We start from the raw sequence: 22815 nt of genomic DNA on the forward strand, positions 1-22815 counted from the left end.
CTATAGACCAGGCTGGCTGTGAACTCCCAGATTTGCCTGCCTCTGCCTCCTGAGTGCTGGGATTAAAGGTGGACAACATCACTGCCTGGCGCTAATGAATTTAAAAGCACTAGGCCAGTCTGGTCTACAGAGTGAGTTCCAGAGAAACTCTGTCTTGAAAAACAAAACCAAACAACCAAACAACCAAACAACCAAAAAAAAAAAAAAAATTGAAATCTCACAACAAGGCAAGGTCTCTGATGACATCATAGAATGAAACCAGAAATCAAAAGCAGAAAGAAATTTGGAAAATTATAAATATGTGGAAATTAAACAACACAAGTCCAATGGGCCAAACAATCAAGCATTTGTCTAGACTAGTAAGAAGCAGCACTGAATAACAAAATAGCCACTCAGTTCCAGCCTCTGTATTAACTATATACAATAATGCCTTTCATTCATATATATGCATACAGTGTCTTGGTGGCATTCACCTCTCCTGGATTGTATCTGAGCATGCGTCATATGACATGGCTCTGGCTTCTTACCTTTCTGTTTGTCTTTCTATCTTTCTTTTCTTTCTTTCTTTCTTTCTTTCTTTCTTTCTTTCTTTCTTCCTTTTTCATAATGTTCTTTAAGTATCTTTAAAAAAAGATTATTTTATTTTATTTTTTTATTTTATGTATATGGATGTTTTGTCTGTATGTGTGCATGAGTACCACATGTGTGCCCACGGGGAGCAGAAGAGGATGTTTGATCCCTGGAATTGGACTAATAGACAGTTGTGTAAGCTGCCACGGGAGAGCTAGGAGTCAATCCAAGTCCTCTGCAAGTGCAACAAGTGCTCCTGAGCCATGTTTATAGCTCCAATAACATTTTTATTTATTTATTTATTTATTTATTTATTTATTTATTTATTATTTATTTATTTATTTATTTGTGTGCACACACGTATGCTCACATGTGTATACTGTGGAGCCTGTGTAATGGTCAGGGACAGCTTGTAGGAGTTGTTTCTGTCCTTCTGCGTGTGGCTCCCTGGTTTGAACTCAGATCGTCAGAGCTGATGGCCGGTGTCTTTACCCACGGAGCCATCTTGTCAGCTCATTTAAACAATGATGTTGATCAAACCCAGAGGCTTGTGTGTGTTGGGAAGACACTCCGCCCTGGTGCTGCGTCCCATCTCAGTTTCACCTTATCCTGTGGGGTTCCCCCATGTTGTTTCGAGCAACAAAAATTGGCTCATTTGCTTTGCTGTATCATATTCCATTTTGTTCACTATGATGTATGTGTCCATTCGCTTAATGACAGGACGAGTCTTTTATAATAAGAAGCAACATACATAGAGATAAAAATACCTTAGATATGGAATAAGAAGGCAACTCAACAAATCTTTTCCATTTGTAGTTAGCTGGGAAGCCAGGCTGAGTCCCAGGCTATTTTGGCTGAATCCCACAGGAGCTGAACCTGAGAGATGACCATTCCCCTATTGGGTCCGCACATTAGTGCCTCTGTCATATGCTCAGTCTCCAATGGGAAAGGTCACCCTGAGGGAGAATGTCCACTCTGGAGCCTCTCAGCATACAGGCATATGCACACGTGGGCAGCTGGGCAGAGTGTGCGCCCCGCCCACCTGGGCACCTGTGCATGTCCTAGAGGTGTCAATACCTACAGACTTGACCAACAGACAAGGTCTGTGACAGAGAACTTGGTGGGAAAAGGGGAGGGGAAGGAGGGGGAAGTCCCCTCATTTCTGAAGAAATGTCCCAGATTAGATTTGTAAATCAAAAACCAATATATAACATGCAAGAATTGATCTGTTTTATATTCCTCAGTTACATTTTTGTGAAGCACATTTAGAAGATTTAGAACGCATTTGCGCCTGCTGGTTGGGCCATTATATGCTTGAGTTCATACATCTATTTGTGAGGCTATAAAACAGGCATCGACTACCATGTAAATTGTGTTCTCCACAATAAATTATATGCATACTTGCAAAAATACATAACTGCCGTGGCTGGGCCCACGCGGCCAGAATACTAATAAGGGCGAAAGTTGCTTTGTCCCTCTTCTCTGGCCTAATTTAGCCTCTACATCAAAAATTATGTAGGAAAAATCACTTTATCCTCTCACTGAGAAATAAAATAGCACTCATGGGCACCCTCATCTCTTCCCACCCCCCTTCCTTTTAACCGAACATGACCATTTTCATACTAATTTTAGCGGCTCCGGGTTTCCAGGGAAGAAACCCGACTGAACTGAAGCTGGAGAGTCACCGGCTGAATGCATGCATGATAGGGTGGCTGGAGCGGCTGCGTGCACACACATGCACACACATGCACACACACTCCTTTCTTATGCCAGGGCATGTCTACATGCACAGACACATATGTAACTAGAGACTCACCCCAGTCATGTATGCATGGTCCTTCCATGAGCTTTGAAATTCCTTACCTCCCCTGCTGTGTTTGTTGAGACACATCAGAAAAGTGAAGTCAATTCAGTCCAGCAAACATTGACTGAGCACCTATTGTATGCTGTGGGCTATACTTGGCAATATTGAAGTTAAAAAAAAAAAAGACAAAACTTTCTGCTCACAGTTGAGGGAAGGAAGCTTTATAGGCAAGCATAGGTGGTGAGTCAGGGTGTGGCAGGGATAGGGAGTGTGTGGCATGTACTCACACCCCACAAGGTGTTGTGAGCACAAAAGTTTTCCAATGTTCACACATACACATACAGAGACAAACCCGGTCCTAGTTAGCTTTATTTGCCAACTTGACACAGTTTAGAATCATTTGGAAAAAAAAAAAAAAGGAAGTCGGAAGTCTCAGCAGGGGGCGGAGGGGACTGCCCAGATCAGGTTGACCTGTGGGCAGGGGGTGTCACAGGGGGGGTCTTGTTGTTAATTGATGTAGGAGGGTCCAGCCCACCGTGGGCAGTACTATTCCCTAGGCAGGTGGCCCTGGGCTGTGTAAGGAGGAGAACCAGCCAGCTAAATCTGCTCTAGAGTGAAGTGTTCCTTCATAGTTTCTGCTTCAAGCTCCTCCTCAAGTTCCTGCCCTGCCTTCCTTTGATGACGGATTGTGACCAAGAAGTGTAAGCCAAATAAACTCTTTCCTCTCCTAAGTGGCTTTTGATCATGGTGTTTGTCATAGTAACAGAATAAAAACTAGAACACCTGTGTGGATATTCATGCAAACACCATCATAGTGGTTCATGTATGCTTGCATAATTCACACACTTGCATGTACACACACTATACATACACACTTGCATGCACATACAACACACACAAACACTTGCTTGCACACACACAGCACACAAACACTTGCATGCACACACACAGCACACACAAACACTTGCATGCACACACACAGCACACACAAACACTTGCATGCACACACACAGCACACATAAGCACTTGCATGCATACACACATAGCACACACACACACACTTGCATGCACACACAGCACACACATACAGCATGTATAGGTTCTCTCTCTCTCTCTCTCTCACATACATACATACACACACACACACACACACACACACACAAGAATTAGTAAATTATCTTTCCATTCTTACCACATTGCACGCTGAGGCTACCCCACTCCTGTCAGTTGTCCTCATTCCTGTCTGTCCTGCTGGACTCACAGGCTTTCTTGCTTTTTGTATCTATTCTGCTAGCACTCTCAAAGCCAATGCCTAGAGCTGCTTCGCCTACACCCCACTATCTCTCACAAACGTTATATCCCACTGTGAGCTCTGAGAGCTCACTCTAGGGAGGCATACACTAGAGGACTGTCTTACTTCTGTGACCTCGGGCCATTCTGTCTCCCCTTGGGGCTCAGTTTTCTCATCTGAACAAGTTCTAAGATGGTGTTTACAGCTCCAGGACTCAGTCCAAGTTGGAAGACTGTGACATGGGTGCAGACACAGCTCATAATAGAGGAGGCATCGAGTGGCCCCAAAAGTGAGGGACCCAGAGGGTGGAGCTTGGGAGAGGAAGAAGAGCCACACCCCGCTCTTCCACAGGAGAGAAGGTTGTGTGGGCAACAGCACGAACTTTGGTGTGGTCCAGTCCTGAAGTACATTTGCCAGTCACGGTTCTAGTGGATTTTATGCTGTCTTCAAATGCCAGAAAAGCAGCCATGGGCACAGGGAGGAGCTTCTGCTGTGTGCCCCAGTGGGTAGAACTAGGCGGTAAGAAAGTGGGCAGAAGCTCCAAGGGTGTCAGCTCAGGATATAGATCCGCAGGAGTCCTTCATGCGCACGTGAGTGTGCAGGGCTGTGAATTCTGCTCATGCATGTTTCTGTCCCTCCGTGCCTTTCCCCATCAGCCCCTGTAGTCCTCCTCCTGTTGTTCTTCATGCCAAGCCATGACTTCCTTATCTTAACCTGTTTGTTGGCTAGAAAACATTTTCTTTTTTAAAAAAGAAAAAGTCTGACTATGGTGGTACAGCTTTATAATGCTAGAACTCGGGAGACAGAGGTGGGAGGAAACAGTTTAGAACCTAGCTGGGATGTGTAATGAGACCCTGTATTAAAAAGAAAAGAAACCCAAACAAACAAAAACCAGAAACAAGACAAACAAACAATACAACACAACCGAAGCAAACAAACAGAAGTGAAGCCAGGTGTGGTAGTCCGCATGGAGGCACACACCTGTGATCCATCCCATCTGTCAGGACGCTGATCTGGAGGGTCAGAAGGTCAAGGTGGGCCTGGAGAGTCAGAGGGCGACAGAGTGAGTTCAAGATCAAACTGTGTAGCCCAGTAAGACCCTGTCTCAAAATAAAACATAAATGGAGGGTCGGAGCCGTGTAGCTCAATGGTAGGGAACTTTGCAGGCTTGTTTAAGGCTCTGCATTGGAATCCTAGAACCATTGTTGTCACTAAGAAAAACAAAATAGCAGCAGCAGCAACAACAAAGCAAAACAAAAAAACAGTACCTGCACACAATGAATGACTCAAATTTAACAAAGTTGAGGTCAAACCAGTTCTCACTTTCTTCCAGACTTCTCTGGGTCCTAGATCTAGACACACCATGGCCACAGATGTTCATGCAGTCATACACATACACTGTGCATGGAAGTACCCACCTTACAGCTTTTATCTATAAATTATTGTGTTTATTTTCAAATTTTATTATATTCATGTATTTATTTATTTATTTATTTACTTACTTATTTTTTATTTGCAAGAGTCTGTTTCACAGTGCAAGTATGAAAGTCAGGGGAGAGCTTCTGGGAGTCACTTCTCTCCTTGAACATGTCGGGCCCAGGGATTGAACTCAGGTCCTCAGACTTGTCAGCAGACACCTTTATCCACTAAACCATTTTATAGGTTATGTTTGTTTTTTTGAGACAGGTTCTCATTTTATGGACTAGACTGGCCTGGCACTTGAGGTAATCCTGATCCTTCTACCTCAGCATCCCCTGTAATGGGATTATAGGCCTATCCCTTCTCTGTCTCTTTCTCTCTCTCTCTCTCTCTCTCTCTCTCTCTCTCTCTCTCCCTATCTAGGTCCTTTCTTTGAGCACACATGTGAGCTTCCTGTTTGACCTCTCTACCCAATCTATGCAGCCTAGAAACCATAAGGAGTTTTCCATCAGTCAGTGTCCGACTTGGAGTGGGCTGCCCTTCCACTCTGGAGGTGCGGACTGGCTGGCACTGAGAGGAAAGGAAATGGGAGGAGTTTGACCTGGCTGAAGGGGGCAGGCTCACCTGTGCCTTCTAAGGCTCTTTCCGCCAACCAGATTCTTATCTACACAGACGTCTGCTTTCTTTCACATTCCTATCTCTTCTCCTACCACCTTACCCGGAAGCCACTGCTGCCTCAAGCTGTTCAGCTTTGGCTCCCAGCCCTGGCATAATCGACACTGACCCAGAGATGGCCACTCTCGGTGCCAGCCGCATGCCACTAAACTCCAAATTAAGAGGCCCAGCCGAGATTTCCATCTTATTCCCCCCAGTACTCCTGGGGCCAATCCAGTCTCATTTCAGGAGGGGAATGGAACTAGAGGTTTGGATTTGGGAAGGGGGGTAGAGGGGACTCGCCACCAAAGCTGGCGCTGCTATGCTCCAGAGAGATGTGCGTGTCCTACCATGCAGCTTAAGACTTCTCCAAAACACTGCCCCCCCAAATCCAATAAAATTGCAAATTTCACTGTATTTCACAATATCCTAAATAAACATGAACAGCATGCGTTTCTCTTCCTTGCATCAAATATTAATCTGCCGGTGGCCAGCACCCGCTCCCTGGCGTGCGTGCGCACGCTGGGTAAACACAGGGAGATTGCAATGCCGGATTTTCCCTTCACTCCCCCAAGTCGAGAGCAGGACAAATTTTTCTCCTAATTACACCTGCCACTGTTTGCCTTCTAATACTGTAAAGCCTCCGTCACATAGTATTTCAGATTTGGGATTAGGTTCTCTTCCTGTAGTACAAATGACTGATGGGGGAGGGGATGAGGGCACTCAAGTGTGTGTGTGTGTGTGTGTGTGTGTGTGTGTGTGTGTGTACTGTGCACTGCTTCTCACAGCTTTACCCTGAGGTTCCCTGGATCAGGCATGGCAGTGTCCCCAGGCTGCTGACCCTCCTTGGTGGAGGAGATTTCAAAGGGTGGTGTTGGGAGGGGGAAGTGGTGACTAGACCGTGAGGTGGGCGTATGGGGTGTGTGTGTGCTGAATCTGCTCGCCTAGGCTTTATCAGCCCCAAGTCACCCAGGAATTCAGGCCACAGGGAAGAGCAGATGAGTGGGGTGTTGTGTGTTTAGTGCCCTGTCCAGAGTCCCTTGCTCTTCGCCCTGTGGTGCTTTGGCTGATACCACAATCATCTCTCATACCACAAAATGTCTCCTCACTAGTTTCCCATCTACCCCCACCCTTAGCAAATCCATGATCTCCATCTGCCACGGTGCCCTTGCAAAAGCCCGGAGGTCTCCATTGGTGACAGGCCAGCACACAAAACCCAGACAACATTCCAGTGTGTGTGGGCCAGGCCCAGTCCCTGCCTCTAAGACCCTCTGCTAGCAGCACACCTCCTCTGTCTGGCCTGACCCAGCAGTCTCCATGTCCCCCATTATTCACCCTGTACTGTGGCTGTCTCCTCAGCATCTCAGCCTTCTCCAAGTGTTCTGCATCAGGTGCCACCTCCAGTCCATTGCTCAGGCTGTATGACATGCCCATTGAAATGACAGCTTGCTCTCTTCAAGAGGACACCACCTCCTGGAAGCCTTTCTGGATCCCTGGCGCTTTGTGCTGTCCTGGGGTTTTTCTCCCACTTGTGGATGTTGCAGGAAACAATCAGAGGTTTCCAACCTTTTGATAGTGTGATACAGTGTTGTCATCTATAAATTCCCCACACAAGAACCATGCAATTAGTTACCAAAACAAATAACACAAGACACACACACAGATATTTTAAGTAAGCTCATGATACTGTGTTGTACTTGTGGCTAGTCACATGCTCCCTGTGGGCTTCAGGTTGGACACATCTACACGGGTGGGAACCTTCCAGATGGTTCAGCAAGAGGGATTTCCTGATTCCCATAATCTCACGACCAAGCTGCCTGCCTGCTCTGGCTATGGGTGAGAATGGGCAGCTCCTGATGGCCTCTCTGGATGGCTGCCTAGCCTGGAGGATCACTCCCCCAACCTCCACCCAAGGCCACAATGGCGGAGGAGAATGGGGAGGGAACTGTAGAAATGGAAGATGCTTATCATGGTCTTCCTCGTTCTCCCTCCCTGAGCAGGTGCCGCTCTGATGGAGTTCCTTCTCAGGTACCTGCTTGCCTGACGCTGGAACTGGGCAGACACCACAATGGCTCCCACGGAGCTGGGAGGCATGCACTCTGACTGGCCTCTTTGATTTGAGGAGGGGATGCAGGCATCAGCTTTGTCCTTCTGATTCCTTTGGGCTCACAGAGATCTCTGTCTAGGTAAAGTAGGGAGGCCAAGAACAGGCTCAGGAGAGCAGCCTTGGGCATGCTCTGAGATAGACCCTTCCTAAACTGCCCTGCACGCCTCTTCTCTCAGACTCAGCCCGTTCAGCTTGACTAATAACTGTCCCTGGCCTCATCCCCTCCCCACGCATTTCACCTTCAAAGGACTGGGAGAAATTTCCCTAATTAATTAACTCCTCTGCAGCATGCCCTCCATGTCAGCAGGTGATTAATGTCACTGTGACTTTAAATCCAGGGGTGGAGTGAAGTTGGCAGTGGTGGACGACAGAAGCCAGAATCTGGGGACAGGCACAGCCTGAGGACCTTTTCTGGGGTTGGAAACCCCCCACCTCACCCCATCCCTGCCCTTGCCCAGGGCCTAACTGAGTGGCGCCAGAGCCAGACCGCAGATTTGTCCATCAATAATCAATCGATGAGTCTCAAATCCCAGACTGTGAGATCTGGGGTGTTGGGGAGTGATGGGTGGCTCATGCCAGCCAGTCTCAAAGTCTACAGAACAGGGCAGCAGACAGACATAGGCTTGGTAAGAAGATTCTAATCTTGACCCAGGCTCTTGGCAGCCTGTGACTGTGGCTGCTCCTTAAACCTGGGACTCAGTATTCTCACCTGTAAAGTAGGGTGGGTAACAGAACCTGCTCCCACCAAGCTGGGGAGATGTCTTGGTGGGGGTAGGGTATATAGCAAGTGCTTAGGGACAGTGGTGACACTGCTGCTACTGCTGCTGCTACACCACGAAGAGACTGGAAGTGCCCAACTCGTACCCTCAGTCACCTAATGCTGCACAAACCAGTCCAGCAGCAGCGCTCTCTGCAGCGTAGCTCCGGGCAGCATATTTTTCTCCCGTTTATTTCATTGTCTGGTCTGAAAAGCAGGGATGAAGCTGCCAGCCCCTCATGTATCTAGAGCATCAGAGGCAAACAGGTTCAGGTCTTCCTCTAGAGTCATTGACAAATCATTGACTGGCTTTGACTCTGGGTACAGAACCCCAAAAGTGGTTGGGCCACTGGTGAGCAGTCCAGTCCGAAAAAGCAGATGACTTAGGGAGGGAAGGGTTGGTTTTGGCTCCCAGTCGAACGGTACAGGCTGGAAGTCACAGTGGCGGGAGCTTGAGACAGCTGGCTACACTGCCTCTGGAGTCGGGAAGCAGAGGAGGTGAATGGTAGTGCTGACCTCAGGTTCTCCTTTATGTTCAACCCAGGACCTCCCCCATCCGCAGTCAGGGAACATCTTCAGACCTCAATTAGCATAATTGGGTAAATCCTTCCAAGACACGCCCTTGAGAGAGGCTGCCTCTTTGGAAAGTTGACAATGCTGATGACCATCACAACATCTGAGCGTTGTAGTGAAGCTGGGGAGGAGGGGGATTTCAAGAGGAGGACTAAAGGGGGGGATAAGAGCATGGAGGCAGCTGGTATAGAGGTGCTTCCGGGGTGTGCAGATAGGATGGTAGGGCACAGCAGGGGTGCCCCATGAGTCCTAGGGAGAGCTGGGGGGTGGGAAGATGGAGGTACTGGCTAAGTGCTGGTGGCTAGGTGCTGATGGCCGCAGGGTGTGTGCTGGGTGAGCTGCACAGAGCCTTGTCTGATGGCCCCTTCTTTTCTCCCACCACAGAGCCTTTGAGCGCCTTCCTTCATGTACTTCACGAACTCTGTTTACTGTTTATTCTTCCATTAGAAGCCATTCTCCTAAGGGTGGGTGATGACTGTGGTGAGGTAGAGTTATCGTCTCAGGAAGTGTACAACTCAGTGACAGCAAGTACATTTGCAGGCTGGAAGTATAGCTCAATGGTTAAGTACTTGCCTAATATGTGCAAGGTTATGAGTTCAATTCCCCTCCTAGAGAAAAAAGGAGGAGGAGGAAGAAAGAAAGGAGAAGAAAATGTGTTTTGGGTTCTTTTTTTTTAATGAAGAGCAAGGCATAATAGTTCACATCCATTTGGGAGGAGGCAAGAGTTCATGACCAGCCTTGGCTACCAAAGTACATTCCAGACAGTGTGACTACCCAGAAAGACCCTAGTCACAGAACCAACCAACAGAGCAAACACTCCCAATGGTGTGGCAGTCACCACTGGCCATGATCTATACTTTTTCATTGTGCCCCAAATAAACTTCTCCCTCATTAAACAATAACTTCCCACCCTGCCTCCCCCGACCCCTGTGGCCCCTGTTCCACTTCCTGTCTCTGAATTTGTTACTCTAGGTGTCTTATAGAAATCGGAGCACGCAATATTTGTCCTTTCATGTATGGCTTATTTTACCTAGATTTCAAATTCCGCATTGTGGTATATATCAAAACTCCATCCCTTTTTATGACCAGATAGTATTTCATTTTATGTAGATGCCGCATTCTGGTGACAGCTCATGCCCTGTGCCTAGTGCCTAGCACAATGCCTGGAGTCAGAGCCCCAGGAACGTGTTCGCTGGATGAATGAACGAATGATGGAAGTACATCTTTCTGATCTTGCCTTGTAAGAATACTTGCCTTTGAGATCCTGTGTAACACTGATGCAGAGAAAGCACTGAGTGGGGCGGAGGGCACTAAGGGGTGTGGTTAGATGACAGGTGAAGGTAGCAAGCGGGGTTCCTTCCTCCCCAGGCATAAGAATTCTCTCCTTTCACTCTGGTTACAGTCATCTATAGAAGTACAGTTTAAGGGTCCGGAGTCTCCTGGTCTGACTTCTCCTTACCCTTTAGGGTTCTCAGAATGTGTGTGTGTGTGTGTGTGTGTGTGTGTGTGTGTGTGGGATGCTGTTTACTAATGAAAGTGTCCCTGGTCCAGAAGGATGGAGATGTCCCTTTGGGCACCTGGTCTCATCCTGTGAGTCCTGAGGGTCTAGACTCCCTGTGGGGGGTCCACATGTTCAGCTTCATCCTTGCTAATTAGCACGATTAATTAGCAAGTGGCTTCATGGCTCTGGGAGCCCTGGGCTCCCTTGGTGGCCTGGAGCAGCAATGTGAACAGGTGGTGTATGTGGGGGGGGGTAATATGAAGGCCAGTGAAGAAGATGGACTTCACGTTGACCCTTCCCCGGTCAGAGAGCTCCTCTCCCCCACCCAAGAGCAATGACTATAGTAACTTCTCTTTCTTCTGTATAGCTCAGGCCAGGAGAATGTAACAAAGGAAGAAGTCACAGTCTCACTCATAAACCTAGAGAAGGACCAGGAAACTCAGGGTTATCTCTTCCAGGATGGAGACCTGAGGTACCTAAAGAGGATGCTATGGGCTGAAACAGCCCCTAGCTGGAGGTCCCCCTGATCTGGCATGGAATGTAGTCGCTGGGCTCTGAGATTCCCTGAGTCTAAGCCCCGAGTGTGGTGGTCGGGGTGCTATGGCTTGGAACTGGAACACCACCATGGGTCCATCTGGTTCCATCTGTAATCTTCAGGTTCCTGAGAGTGGATCCTCAACAAACAAACAACAAACAAACAAACAAACTCCAACTCCAGTTCCTTATCTCTTCCTTTCCATCAGCAGGATGTATTTTGTTTGGTCACACACTTCCCTGTGCTGTCTCAATAAAGGCCTAGAGTAATTGGTCTCATCCAGTGGGATGCAAACCGTGGTGGAGGGGTCATCAAATGACCTTTTCACAGGGGTCACCTAAAACCGTTGGAAAGCACAGTCATTCACATTACAATTCATAGCAGTAACAAAATTACAGTTATGAAGTAACAACAAAAATTATTTTATGGTTGAGGGTCATCACAACATGAGGAACTGTCTTAAAGGGTCTCAGCATTCAGAAGGTTGAGAACCACTGGCCTAGAGCAACAGGCCCAGTCACGCCCTGGGACCGCCAAAATGAAGCTGTCTCTAAACGTTGTTCCCGTCAGGCATGTGCCCTACTGGAATGCATGGAAACTTGATGGAGATGTGTGGAAGAGAGTCCTCAGAGGAGTGGCACTGTGACACTGGCCATATGAAGGGCACGTGGGTGTGGAATGAGTGTGTTAGAGAGATGCCAAGTGCCTGTGTGGGTGCGGACACTGGGCGTACAGTGTGGCTGTGCCAATGTGGACATGAGGGTGTGTCTCAGCCCCGAGGGCAGTGAGAGTACCTGTGGGCACAGGGGGCTGTAAGCACTCAGCACGCGGCACACCAGAGTGAAGTGTGGAGGGAGTGTACACCAGCAGAAGAGGCATGACAACCCAGCCATGTCTGTCTGTCCTTCCTCCTCCCCAACTTCCTCACTCTGTGGTCTCTGCAGCCCTACCCCCTCGCCGCAGGCTAGGACGCCCTTGCGCCAGGATCTGGTGGCCGCAGCCCTGCTCTGGAGCTGGATTAGCGAGGGAGTGTCACAATGGGCACATATGGCCTGAGCACGGGGTGGCCCAGGGCCCCTTACTCAGCGCGGCTGGGATTAGACCTAATGAATTGGAAGGAGTTAACAATGCTTAGAGCCCAGCAGAGGCCCAGCCTTTCACGGAGAGAGGTGTAATCCTCTTTGAAATCAAAGGTGGTACAAAGTATGAATTTAAATTCGACATTTAGGGCTCCGGTGAGATGACGGATTCTGGAAAGGTCTCTTCTTCTTCAAGGGGCCTGGAGTGAGTGAGGACCCAGAGGGAAAACCATCTGCTCCAGAGGGAGGCACTGGCTGGCCTCCTTCACTCGATGGCTAAGGGAAGGGCTTGGAGGAGGCTTGGGGTAGCCCGGCCTAAAGGCGGTGTCCTTCCTCAATTCAGGTGTCACCAGGCCAGGACTCCTTGATCGCCTGGAAAGTCACCCCCCACCCCTTATTGCTTTTCATTTTCAAATTGCTATTTCTTTCAATCGTGATAGGAGTATATGACATTAAATTTCCATTTGATCATTTTTAAATTAATTAGATGCCACAAGTGCTAGGCAGTCCTGGCCACACTGTATTTCTACAACTTTTTCAGTATTCTAAACTTTACCTACTAAGCGGCAACTCACATTCTCTGTCAGAAACCTCTAGACACTTCTAATCTGCTTTCTGGCTCCCTGAGCTCGCCTCTCTCACAGGTTCACCACCACTTTGGAATCAACGCAATAGTTGTGTTTTGGTGTCTGGCTTATTTTGCTTCATGTAATGTTTTCAAGGTTTGCCCATGTGGATGCATCTGCCATAACGTCATTCTTGTTGGTGGCTAAATAATATTCCATCATGTGCATAGACCATATTGTTTGTGTCCGTTTACCTTTTTGTTGATGGACACTTGGGTTATTCCCATCTTTAAGTTATTGTGAATAATGTTTCAATGAGTGTCGGGGTACACTTCAGTTGTTTTCTTTGTTCATTCTTTTGAGACGGTGTCTCATGTAGCCCAGGTTAGCCCCGAATTCATTGTGTAACTGATGATGGTCTTGAACTCCCAATCTTCCTGCCATCATCTCCCAAATGCTAGTATTTTAAGTATACATCACCATATCTGGCTTTGTTTGTTAGTGCAAGTTGCTCAAACTAGAAATCCTCCTGCCTCCAGAGTGCTGGGACAGTTTGTATCATAGTGTGTCACCTTCTGAGGGACTTCTACACTGTCCTCTACCACAGATACCTATTTTATACTTCAGTAGAAGTATCCAGGGCTCTGGCTTTGCCAGCCTGGCCAGACTTGTATGTGTGCCTTGTTTACAGCCATCTCAAAAGGGAAAAAGGATACCTCCTTGCAATTTTATCTACTTTCCCAAGGATTCATGATGGACAGCTTGTTCATTCTCTAATAGATCTCCTTTGACCCATTTCACAGATAGGTAAGCTGAGGCACCATGCTCCCTGATGTGGGTGATGGTCTAGCTGGCTCCATTCAACCCTCTAGGCTCTTGTCCTGCCCTACTCTTACCTCCGCCCCCCAGCAGCCACATGTGACTCCCAGGTCCCCAGACACCCTCTAGTACTCTGTGCCCTGCCTGGCACAGGGCAGTTGGGGCTGCATTCACTGCAGAAAGGTGCGTGGACAGCTTTCTTCCTGCTCTGGTGCCTCCCCTGCATCATGGCTGCCTGCTGGGCAGAACTCTAGTCTCAACCTCTGGCCTCTTGGGGAGCTCTGGCCTCTTGCCAACGTAAGCTCATCGAAGTGGGTGGAAACCTGCTGAAACTCATCGAAGATTCTCCTCCAAGAACAGGAGTTCTCTGCCCCTGGGGCCTGAGCAGGGAGCCTGGGGTCAGAGGGCCGAGGCTGTCTCCTCACACCACCCCTCAGTTTGCATTCGATTGGAAGAGTTAAGGGATAGATAGAAAAACACCAGCATTCTAACTTGTATTTTTGTTTGTTTGTTTGTTTGTTTGAGAGCCTACTATGTGCCAGACTATAGTCATTCTTTACTTGAAAGAGTGTGTGTATGTGTGTGTGTGTGTGTGTGTGTGATGTTGAAGACTGAACTCAGTTCTTTACATATGCTTTACAAGTGATATACTCCTGACGGATTATTTGATACTGAAGTGATCTTGTGTTCTTTTTGTCTCTGTCTCTCTGTCTCTCTGTCTCTCTCTCTCTCTATCACACCCAAGGCCTCAAGTACTCCAAGCAGATGGCTCTATAACTGAGTGTAACCCCTAGACTGTTACTTCCAACATCGGGAACTTGGGAACACAAATACAAACTCCCCTCAGACTGCCCTTGACTCGTCAGTGGCCACCCGCGCCCGCCCACAGGCTTCTCCTCTCTAGCATTGCTCCTCCTCTCATGTCTTCTGCTGTTGCCCAGAACTGGGTGGCGTGATAGGCAAGGTCGCTGGTGAGAAAATCATGTCTGATTGTTCATCTGTGCTCGTCGGCAAGGATAGAGACATGGAGCCCTCTCCACAGTGGAGGGGATGGGGGCCATTTTCCCTTCACTATAGACAAGGAAACTGAGGATCAAATAAAGCAGGCAACTTGTCAGATGTTATGCTGATAGCAACAATGAAGATTGGTCTCAGCTCTCTCTCTCTCTCTGTGTGTGTGTGTGTGTGTGTATGCAGATGTAGGTACAGGGCAGGTGCAGGTGCAGGTGCAGAGCAGGTGCAGGTGCAGGTGCAGGTGCAGGGCAGGTGCAGGTGCAGAGCAGGCGCAGGCACAGGCACAGATCAGGTGCAGGTGCAGAGCAGGCACAGGCACAGGCACAGGCGAAGATCAGTCACAGGCACAGGTGCAGGTGCAGAGCAGGTGCAGGTGCAGAGCAGGTGCAGGTGCAGGTGCAAGTGCAGGTGCAGAGCAGGCGCAGGCACAGTCGCAGATCAGGCGCAAGCACAGGTGCAGAGCAGGCACAGGCACAGGCGCAGATCAGTCACAGGCACAGGTGCAGGTGCAGAGCAGGTGCAGGTGCAGGCGCAGGGGCAGGTGCAGAGCGGGTGCAGGTACAGGTGCAGGTGCAGGTGCAGGTGCAGGTGCAGAGCAGGTGCAAGTGCAGGCGCAGGGGCAGGTGCAGAGCGGGTGCAAGTGCAGGCGCAGGTGCAGGTGCAGAGCAGGTGCAGGCGCAGGCACAGGCGCAGGTGCATACCACATGAATGTGTTGAGGTCAGAGGACCACCTTTAAGAGTTGGTTCTTCTGTCCCACAGCAGGAGTTGTGGAGATTGAACTCAGCTCATTACGCTCTCCCCATGGAGCCCTCTCACTGACCCTGGTTTCAGACCTTTTGCTCTCACAAATCCAGTTCTTTCCTTCCGTCATTCACCGCAGCAGACATATAAAAACATCCCAGTATAAGCCAGCTGCTTGACTGTCTCATCTCTAAGGTGAGGATAGCAAATCTACCTTGCACTACTGCCACCAGGCTTTAAAGTGTGAGGAACATCCAGCACTATGTCTGCGCACAGTAGGTCTTCCTTAAAGTACTTTTCTTATACTCTTTGGGTGCAACCCTCACCCTTTTCTCTGGAGGGTCTGCCACAGTGGGAAATGAGAATTTCTAGCTTGGAAGGTAGTCGATGGCCTTTGAAGTGACAGAGACAGATGGGGGCGGTGGTTCTCCCAGGCGCTGGGCCAGCCCCACGGTGCGTGTCCACCAGTCCCCGGACATTTCCTCCCTCCTCTTGGCCCACGATGAGGTGTCATTTGCTGCCTGTCCCTCCTCGTCATCGATTTCCAAGTCGTTAATTAACGGGGCTTGTCAGTTGGGAAGATGAATTCTGTCCTCAGCTCTCAGGGGCTTTTGTTTGGGGATTGTAAATGTTATAGATCCCCCATGATGGAAGGCCGAGGGGTCAGGGGGTGCTGGGCTGCCCAGTGGGGGTGGCAGTCAGGGGAGGAAGACTGTGGGCCTTGCTGGTCTGAGACAGGCCCCCAGTTGGAGATGGGGTAAAGGGGATAGAGGGAGTTCCCCTGTCACCCAAAGCGTCATTCTAGAAGGACCAAATCAGCTGTGCCCAGGATAAGGGCAGGCTGGAGGGCACATGGGAGCCCAACTCAGTCTGAAGGGGAGACATGGTCTTAGGGAGCAGCCAGTCTGTTGAGTGGGTGTATTCTTGGAAATAGCTAATTTCATACAGCTGCTCCCCACTGGTTTTGGGGAGTCCCAGTCACGTGAAGGAAGCACAGTTCCCATACTAGGAGAACTTACATCCAGGTGAGGGCAACCAGCTCTGGCATGGGAGAACCTTCCAGACTGATGGAAGAAACTAGACCCAGTCCTGGAGAGTATAGATTTTAAAAGACAAAGTATCATCCGCAGACAGAAAGCCACTCGTGGCTTGAGGGAATGAATGTGGTTTGAGTCCTATTTGTTTTCTAGGATTCAGAACATTGAAAACCCCCAGTTCAGTGTTATTGACCTGCTGGAACTAGACCTCTGACCCTAGTCCTGGAACTGCTTACTAGAGTGGGGTGCCCGTGGCTTCTCCCAGGCAGAGCTGAGATCAAGGTGGGGAGGAGAGCAAGCCCCCTGTTCTGCTGTGAGGCTCAGCTGGGAATGACTGGATGTGGTATAGAGCCCAGGAGAGCCCCCAGGAAACCCAACTGGAGCAACAAGATGGCTTCCATCTTGCTGTGTGGCATTGGGGGGAGGGGAGCATGTCGCCTCTGTCTCCAGGCCCCTTTTTTCCATGTGAGTATTGGAACAAAGATACAGCTCCTCCTAATTCCAAGAACCAGCGTGGATAGAGGCTAGAAGTTACACCCTGTCTCTTGGCTAAGCCTTTCAGCCCCTTTGAACTGCCCTTCCTTCTCTGTGGGCCTGAAGGAGGGCCACAGCTCTGAGGGCTGGTGTGGTGGGGAAACCAAAGGGCTATGGGAAGAATGCTTAGCAGCTAAGCCTTTATGATTATCTCATGATAAGATCACTAGAAAAACAGAGGCCTTGGGACTCCTGGAGAAAAGCCGTACTTGGCACGGGAAGAGGCACAGGTCCCAGTGTGCTGCCCACAGCTGCGGCCCACATCTGTCCAGTCAGGCAGAACTGCTTCAGATCCAGGAGCAACATCCTGGAGCTGTGACAGCTGTTCCTTTCGTTCCAGTGTTCCTTCACCCTTCTCACTGTGTGAGGGGGCAGCCTGACACTTATACACTGCCAGATAGACAAGAATTACAGTCCCACCCAGCCTTCTCCCCTCAGAAGGTGCTGGCTCCTCAGTCTTCCTGGACTGAATTGGCCAACTGGGCCAGGGAGGCTCTGGGCATAAGAAGCCCCTGTCAGTGAAGACCTTAATCTCTGGGAACAATGAATCAGAGAGGAGGAGGAGTCCCCACACTACTGGTTGTAGTGCTGGGGTCCTTTGCTTTGGTGACAGCCCTGAGGGGAGGTGACTGCAGAAACAATGGCTGTACCCCTCTGTGAACTAGGGCCTCACACGGCCCCTCTTTTGGAATGGGATTGCTGGGGTGTTTGTGAGGGGGGACAGCATAACTTTAGGACAGAAGGGTTACAGGGTCAGTTCTGTGAGCACTATCTTGGGGCCTGAAATTGATTCCTACTTTCATGCTCCCCCAAAGCCTTAGATGCCCCTGATACAGCCCCCCTGTTTTACAAGTGAAGGAACTGACAAAGGGCCAGAGCCTCATCCGAGGGAATGTCTGGAGCCACCGGAGCAGCAGGGCCAAGTCCAATCCTCTGGACTTACAGCTCAGTGCTGTTTTCCAGCACTGTCCAGTGGCCTGAGGCCAGGGAGTGCGTCTGGGGTTTCCAGGTCATTCCATGGGGGCCTTCCATGAATGCCCTCTGCACAGTCTAGGAGCCTCTGATTGTGAATGAATGAGTGAAGGAGCTCTAGGAGACCCTGGAGGAACCACCCTTCTTCAGCATCACCCCTCACCCCTGCATCCTCTCACCCAGACAGACGGAAGGCTGGGGTCAAAGCCAGCGCTGTGCCCTGGGTGTCTATGGGAGCCAACACTTCCTGGCCTTCTCCCCTGGAGTCTCAGATGCAGAGAGCCAGGGGGGAAGAGGGCAGATGAAGAGCCACAGTGCAGCATGGCTCAGGCAATCCAGGAGGCTAAGAGCCATGCTTGCACGGAGAGGGGTGTGGGTGGACGCCTTGGGTCTCTGCCCCGATCTGGGTAGAGAATTCCCTCCGTGACGCAGCTTCCAACTCCTGAAGCTCAGCTCGTCTGGCCCTGTAAATCACCAGTTAAGGGGCTGGGGGTCTGGATGGAAAAGTGGGGTGGGGCTCTAGTAGGTAGGGTAAGTGACAACAGTAATGTTCTCCTCCATCCTAGGAGCTTGGGGAGGCTGTAGGAAATTCACTGTGACTCTTAGTCAACATCACCACCCCCCAACACAAACTGTCACTCCATTGACAGAAGAAGAAGGAGGCAGGCTGGACTCAAGCAAGAACTTCCTAGATACTGGGATGGTCCAAGTACACAGGAACAGAGGAGTCGTGGAGGTAGTAGTGTGCAGGGATTAAAATGAACAGGTTGGCCTTTCAGAAACCTCAACCTGGACAGTTATTCAGTGGCCGGCTTGCATGTGTTGGGCTCTACCTGGACTGGGTGCTACGGAGTATGGCTGATGTCTATTGAGCCCTTTGGAATCTGAGGTTCTGGCTAGACTGGGGTATCTATCTTCCCTAGAACTGGAGCCTCCCTGATGATGTCTCTAGAGCGAGAGGAGTGTGAGGCCTAGAGTTATAGTCTCAGAGGCATTCCACATATTAACTCGCCACTGTGCACACCTTCAAAAGGTAAAGGTGAGTGACCATGGGGAGCTAAGGGACCCCTACCTCTGCGCCCAGCCCCATGGCTCCTACTGAGAGCAATGACTAGGGGGTGGCCTTACCATGGAGCCTTCCAGAGAGAGCATGTCTGTGCATGCCAGGTATGTCCATATTTATATAAATATGTACACATTTGCATATGTTTAGATAAACTGGTGTAAGAGGTTTTTTGATGCTCTACTTATCTGTTCATTCATTCATGTGTGTATATGTATGTGTGTGTGTGTGTGTGTGTGTGTGTGTGTTCATATACTCATACGTGTACCATGGCTCACTTGTAGAGATCAGAGAACAAACTAGTGTGACTTAGTTTTCTTCTACCATGTAGGTCTCAGGGATCTAACTCAGATCATCAGACTGGGCTGCAAGAACACCTGCTAAGCCGAAAAGAGTCATAGAGTAGATGCACTGTCCTAAACAGCCCTGCCTCCCTCCCTCTGCTTTCTGTGGCAGTGCTGGCTTTGAACCTAGGCTCTCTCTGTGCTAATCAAGTACCCTGCTGCTCAGATGCTCTACACCACTCTACCACCACCACCACCACCACCACCACCACCACCACCACTCTGCCCCTAGCTACTCTTTCTAACATCTATGGCATGAGCTCCCTCTTTCAGGAGGGGTTTGGATAAAGGTAACTAGTAGGTGCGTCAAGGCAGACAATTGCTCTTCTTTGCAGAGGTAGGGATGAACTGTGGAGAAGTGAAAAAATGGAGTCTGTACCAATGAATGTGTTGACAAGTCAGTGAGGACCAGAAAGATGCAGTGTGGCTGATATAAAACCCTTGAGAAGATGCCTGCTGGTATCCAGGTCCAAGATGGGGGCAAACAAGGAGATACCCAAAATAAAAATAGGGGTAGGGGGTAGGGGTTGGGGGTGGGGTGGGGGGTGAGCAGGCAGGGGCAGGTCACACATGCACCCTGTGGCTTCCTTAAGCCTTGCCTCCTGTTTGTTTGTAGAGACTCGGGCAGGAATCTACCCTCCTGACCCTGTGGCCTCGGTTGCAGGGCTCAGAGCTGCCCTAGGGACATGGAGGGGGCATCTGGTAACTGACCCCCTAAGCCTGATGCCCCCTGATCCTAAGGCCAGATAAGGATGGGTCACTAGCTGACCTTGGGGCCTCAGGCCATTGGTGGTGGGAAGGCACTGATACTCAGAAGCCCGCCTCTCGGGCAGGAGGCCCTGGAAAGAGCCTCTTACCTAAAATTGAGACTCATTGCCTCCCATTTCCACAGTGCTGGTGAAACCTGAGTTACTTTTGTTTTTGTTGTTGTGTTTTTTGTTTTTGTTTTGCTTTATTTTGTTTTGTTTGCTTTTGGAATTTTTGTTTTTGTTTTCCAGACAGAATCTCACTATGTAGCTCAGGCTGACCAACTCACCATCCTCCTGCCTCAGTTTCTCGAGATCTGGAATTACAGATGTGCACAACCACGCCCAGAGGCCCTTTGTACTTCAAAACTTAAGTATGTGCATCTTAAGAATGCAGCCTACTGGATTTCCGTGAGCACACTTACCCATAAGATCACACCATCCTCCACACATATTCACCTGTGGGTCACCAGCCTCTGAATGCACATTAGCCCTCATGGTCACTATCTTCCCATGCACGGTCACCCATGGGTCACCCAACCTCATCTGCACACTCACCCATGTGATCATACCTCCACACATACATACTTACACCCGTGCTCATGCACTGTCACCCCTGTGCAAGCCTCTTTAGAGCACCAGACTTCTTCCTAACTCTTCCCCCCTTAAATGTAACCACAAGCTCATGGACTATTGCAGTAAGGACCCATTTATGCCTCAAACCCTTCACATAGGGTTGTGTCTGTGAATTCCACTATGCTAATGGATGAAGCTGTGGTTTGCTATCTTAACATGTTGCATAGGTTTGAGTTGTATGAATATACTCAATTTATGTGCACCACCATTGATGCTTTATGCAGAGCTGGGGGAGAAACCCAGGGCCTCAGGCATGCTGGGTAAGCACTCTACCGCCTGAGCCACACCCCCACAGCCCAAAACCTGCTCTCATACAAAAATGTATTCTACACACAGGAGTAAGCATGCAGATGAGGCTTCACAACACCAACACGGTGCACGACCTGCCTGCAGAAGAGGAGACATTATGTGGAGCCCTGCATCCTAACGGACAAGTCAAACTGCCTTTACTGATAACCTTCTTCCGCATTCTCAGAAGAATCAGTCTTGAGTTTTTACAAACTTGAAAATCATGAAGTTGTGTAGAGCTGGCTTGCACTTGTTGCGCTCAGAGTGAGGTTTGTGAGATTTGTTCAAAGTGTGTGTAGCCCGTGAGCGCTTCATTAGCGCTGATAGTATTTTATGACTATGTGGATGAGTATCTGCTTTTCTACTGGTGTCTGTTACCACATTGCTTTTCTTAAGTTTTCAAGTGTGTCTTTGACATACACAACATGTCTGTGCTTCTTCCTTAGAGTAACATTGGTGGGAGACAAACCTGTTAAAGAACATCAAGTCAGTTTTTAACTGAAAGACTATTTTCAAAGGGGACAGTTTGCACACACTTGCTGGACTCGGCCCTGTCTGTCCACATTACTCAAGTCTTGCACTGGTAGGGTGCATCTGCTGCAATAGTGAGTCAATGTTGAAATGTTATTAATAACTCAGTTCAGTTTACTGTGCAGTCTTATGAGTTTTGATGAATGCATAACTTCGTGGTCACCATTACACAGAATTATTTCATTGCTATAGAAACTCCTGGCCCCAGTTCTTCATTCTTCTTAAGCTACTCTAACCTTACTTCTTAAGGTTTTGAAAATTTATTCTTTTTGTTTGTTTTGAGACAAGGTTTCTCCATGTAGTCCTGGCTGTCCTGGAACTTACTCTGTAGGACAGGTTGGATTCAAACCACTGTCTGGCTTTGTCCCTATTTGTGTGTGTGTCCCTATTTCTTTTTAACCCCAGATAATATTCTGTTGTGTGGATTTATCATAGTTTATGTATTCACTGGTGCAGGGTACCTGGTTGCTTTGGAATTTGAGTTTGGTCAGCTTTGAATACAGCTGCTATGAGCTTCCATGTGTGGTGTTTGAGTAGGGACACAGGTCTCTCATCTGTTGGGTAAGTACCCTGGGATGCCACTCTAGTTATAGTGTGTTGAGTTTGTCTTTGTAAGACAGTGCCAAACTGTTCCAAAGCAGAGGTGCCACTTCATACCTCCCACCAGTGATCAAGAAAGGGCCCTGCTGTTCTCATTTACATTTGGCATGGCCTGTGGTTTTATTTTGTTCACACTCCTGGTCATCTTTGGTTGGTAGGTCTTTATGACATAGGAGGTGGGGCCTCTTTCCATCTCTGTGGCATTGATAAGAAGATTATTCAGTTCTTTTGCTCACTTTTTTGTTTGTTTTTTTTTGGATTTGGTTTTTTTGAGACAGGGTTTCCCTGTATGGCCCTGGCTGTCCTGGAACTCACTCTATAGACCAGGCTGGCCTCGAACTCAGAAATCCGCCTGCCTCTGCCTCCCAGAGTGCTGGGATTACAGGTGTGCACCACCATCGCCCGGCTCTTTTGCTCACTTTTTCATCAGATTGTTCTTTCTTACTGTTGGCTTTTAGAGTTCTTTGTTACTTAGATACAAGTCTTTTAATAGATTAGTGTTTTCAAACTCATTCAGTAATTCACTTGGGAAGGGGGAGAGGCAGGAAGATCAGGAGTTCAAAGCCAGCCTTAGCTACATAATGAGTTCAAGACCAGCCTGAACTACACAAGACTTCATTTTAAAAGGGAAAC

This window comes from Apodemus sylvaticus, chromosome 10, assembly GCF_947179515.1.
Source record: "Apodemus sylvaticus chromosome 10, mApoSyl1.1, whole genome shotgun sequence".
Classification (NCBI taxonomy): Eukaryota; Metazoa; Chordata; class Mammalia; order Rodentia; family Muridae; genus Apodemus; species Apodemus sylvaticus.